Here is a 4,092-nt window from a genome sequence, read left to right on the forward strand (position 1 = left end):
TACTAGGTCTGTATCCCAAAGAGATTTTTTTAAAGGAGTTGGAGGGGGCAGCTAGGTAGCACAGTGAATAGAGCACCAGCCCTGAAGTCAGGAGGACCTGAGTTCAAATCCAGCCTCAGACACTTGACACGATTACTAGCTCTGTGACTTTGGGCAAGTCACTTAACCACATTTGCCCTCCAAAAAAAGGGGGGGGGGTAGAGGGGAGAGGAACTTATTTGTACAAAAATATTTATAGTAGTTCTTTTTGTGATATCAAAGAATTGGAAAATGAGGTAATACTATCAATTCAGGAATGACTGAAAAAAGTTGTGGAATATCATTGTTATGGAATACTACTTTGTTGTAAGAAGTCATAAAGACATGGAGTGGAGTCAAGATGGCAGAGTATAGGGTAGGACCTAGTTGAACTTTTGCAACATCCCCTTTCAAACAATTTTAAAATAACTCTTAAAATCAAATGTTGGAGCCACAGAACCAACAAAAGGTCAAAGTGAGACATGGCAATGTTGTAATGTTGACAGAAGGTCAACAAGAGAGGTACTGGGCTAGGATTTAGCTCAGACTGCAATAATAGCAACAGTGATCCTTGGGAGAGTCTGTGACAGAGGGAGGTGACAACAGCAGCTTCAGCAGTTCTCAATCCAGAGACAGTAAAAGGGTCAGACAACTGATTATAGAGTTGATAGAGCACCCTTTGCTGGCATTAGGTGCAGTTGGCATCGATTGGCAACTCTAACGTTCGTATGCAGTTCTGTGTCACAGCTGCAGAGCAAAGAGGAGCAGCTGTGGTTAGTCACAAAGGAGCAGGGGACCTGGTCACAATTCCAAGGCAAAGAGGAGCACTTGTGCTTATGGTAACATGAGAAGATGGAACCTGGTCATAGTTCTAGGTCCAAGAGGAGTGCTAACACTTGCCATTTCAGGAGAGGAGGGGCCCCTAGGTAAAGACCAAGATGCGAACCCAAGAAAACCATGACCACACTTTTCCCTGGATCACACCACCTTAGAACCACTTAAAATTTAAAGATCCTCAGAATTAGTTATGAAAACAGTAGCATGAAAAAACCTGAAGTTGAGATAGTGCCTCCCCACCTCCAGGTGAACAAAGCCCAACTTTAACATAAAATTCAAAGTCAAGAAATAGGCTGGAAAAATGAGTAAAGAACAAAAAAATAACTACTATAAAAGTTACAAAGGTTGCAGGGAAGACCAAGACATAAACTTAGAGGAAGGAAACAATGTCAAAGACTATAGAAGCAAAGCCTCAAAGAAAAAGTTAAGCGGACCCAAATCCAGCAATAATTCCTAGAAAAATTAAATAAAGAGGTAAGAGTGGTAAAGGAAAATTTGGGAAAAGAAATGAGAGTAATGTGAGAATTAATAGCATGATACAAGAGATGCCAAAAAACACTGAAGGAAAAGCACCTTAAAATAGAATTAGTCTAGTGATAAAAGAGGTACAAAAATTAGCTGAAGGAAAGAATTCTATAAAAATCAAAATTGGGCAAGTAGAAGCTAATAACTGCAGGAGACTTCAAGAAACAATAAAATGAAGTCAAAATGGAAAAAATAGAAGAAAATGTGAAATATCTAATTTGAAAAATGACTGTTTTGGAAAACAGATAGAGGAGAGTAATTTAAGAATTACTGGACTACCTGAAAACCATAATAAAAAAAAAGATGAGTCCAAACATTACACTTCAAAAAATCATCAAGAAAAACTGCCTTGTTATTGTAGAATCAGAGGAAATTGAAGGAATTCACTGATCACTTCCTGAAAGAGATCCCAAAATGAAAAATCCCAGGAATATTATGGCCAAATTCCAGAGCTCCCAGGTCAAGAAGAAAATTCTGCAAGTGTCTAAAAAGAAATAATTCAAACATTGTGGAGACACAGTCAGGATCACATAAGACTTTGCAGCTTCTCTAAAGGAGCAGAGAAAGGGCTTAGAATATGATGGTCCAGAAGGCAAAGGACGTAGGATTAACAAGAATAACGTATGTAGCAAAATTAAGTATGATCCTTCAGGGGGGAAATTAATGGTTAATGAAATAGAGGACTTTCAAACATTCCTGATAAAAAAAAAATGCCAGAGATGAATAGAAATATAACTACTACGTCTATAACTCAAAGAGATCAAAGAAAAAGGAAAGGTCCTATATGTAAAAAGAATTTATAGAAATTTTTTTGTGTGTGTGGAGTCAAAGAATTAGACATTGAGGGGCTGCTCATCAATTGGGGAATGATTGTGATGGACTAGTGTTGTGCTGTAAGAAATGACGGGGGTGGGGGATTTTCAGGGAAAAAAATAGCAAGACATATATGAACTGACACAAAATGAAGTGAGAACAGGGAGATCATTGTGCACTGTAATAGCGATGCTGCAATGATGAGCAATTGTGAAAGACTTGACTACTCTGTTCAATACAATAATGCAAGACAAATCCAAAGGATTCATGACGAGAAAATTCTATCACCTTCATAAAGAGAATTGATGAACTAACTCTTAGGGCAAACTGAAGTAAAATGTTTTGCTTTTTTAATGATATGGTTAATATATGAATATGTTTTGCATGATTTTACATGTATAATTTGTATCATTTTGCTTGCCTTCGAAGTGGGTGAGGGAGGCATGAAAGGCAGGCAGAGAATTTGGAACTCAAATTTTTTTTAAAGCAATTGGGGTTAAGTAACTTGCTCAAGGTTACATGGCCAGTTATTATTTCTGGGTGTGGTGCTGAGTATCTGAGCCCGGATTTGATCCAGGTCATCCCGACACTGGAGCCGGTGCTCTTACTCGCTGAGCCACCTGGCTGCCCCTGGAACTCAATTTTTAAAAAAATCCTATAAATATTTTTTTTAAAAAACAAAGTAAGATGGTCATAGAAAACCCTGGGAAGATTTATATGAGCTAACACAAAGAAGTGAGCAGAACTAGAAGAACATTGTGCATAGTAACAACAATGTTGCAATGATGATCAGCTATGAAAGACTTGGCTACACTGATCAGTAAAATGATCCACAACAATTTCAAAGGACTCATGATGAAAAGTGCTGTCTACCTCTACAGAGAGAACTGATGAGCCTCTGAATGTAAAGTGAAGCATATCTTCTTTTACTTTATTTTTCTTGGGGGATTTTCCTGCAATACAGCTAGTATGGAAATAGGTGGTGCATGACTTGATATGCACAATGGGCGGGAGAGTGACTGGAAGGAAAGAATTTGGAAATGAAAATTTTAAAAAGTTTTAAAGGAAAAAAAAGAGAGAGATGGAGTACCAGGCTAGAATTATGTATATCTGCTCCCTTATTATTAGTCTAGGGGATACAATCTGGTACACTCTAACTTCTGATTGATCTTTTTCATTATTGGTTGGGAAGCAGGACCCCCAAGTTCTATATCCAAGGCTTGACCCTATCCCATCTAATACCATTTCCACAATGAAAACATACATAGTGAATAAAAAAGAAACAGATTTATCTAGATTGTAGCAAAAGAGAAATCAGAGAAGGTATAGAGAAGAGAATATATATCAGATAATATAGAGTGAAGGAGTGCTCCCATTGGGATCAAGGTAACTCATATCAAGGTTTCACCCCAAGGGAAAACTCCCTGAAGTCTCTAGTACAGCAAGCATACAGGAACATGGTAAAGACTGCTGGCTCCTCTCATCTCTTCACTGAGTCTTTTCCTTCAGCAACCTGAAGTCTTCTTCCATCTTGCTTCTTGAAGTTGGAAGCCAGAAACACCTGAAATGACTTGAAGAGTCCTGAAGAAGCCTGAACAAGAACTGAAGCTCTTGCTAACTTCTCCCTGCCCTTCAGACAGAGCAGAGTATTCACCTCCACCAATAAAGAAAGCATCCCATGCCAATGGACTTTAGGACAGGGGTTACAGTACAGTAAGAAATGATAAGTGTTGAGAATTCAGAGGTGCATGGGAAGATTCATATGAACTGATACAGAAACAACAAAGCAGATCCAAAAGAACAATATCATGCACAGGACTTAGTCCCTGGTAAGAACTCAATAAATATTATCTATCTATCTATCTATCTATCTATCTATCTATCTATCTATCTATCTAT

Source organism: Petaurus breviceps, unplaced genomic scaffold (genome assembly GCF_028583685.1).
Source record: "Petaurus breviceps papuanus isolate PSGF00001 unplaced genomic scaffold, PetGlider_PUasm1.0 208, whole genome shotgun sequence".
Classification (NCBI taxonomy): domain Eukaryota; kingdom Metazoa; phylum Chordata; class Mammalia; order Diprotodontia; family Petauridae; genus Petaurus; species Petaurus breviceps.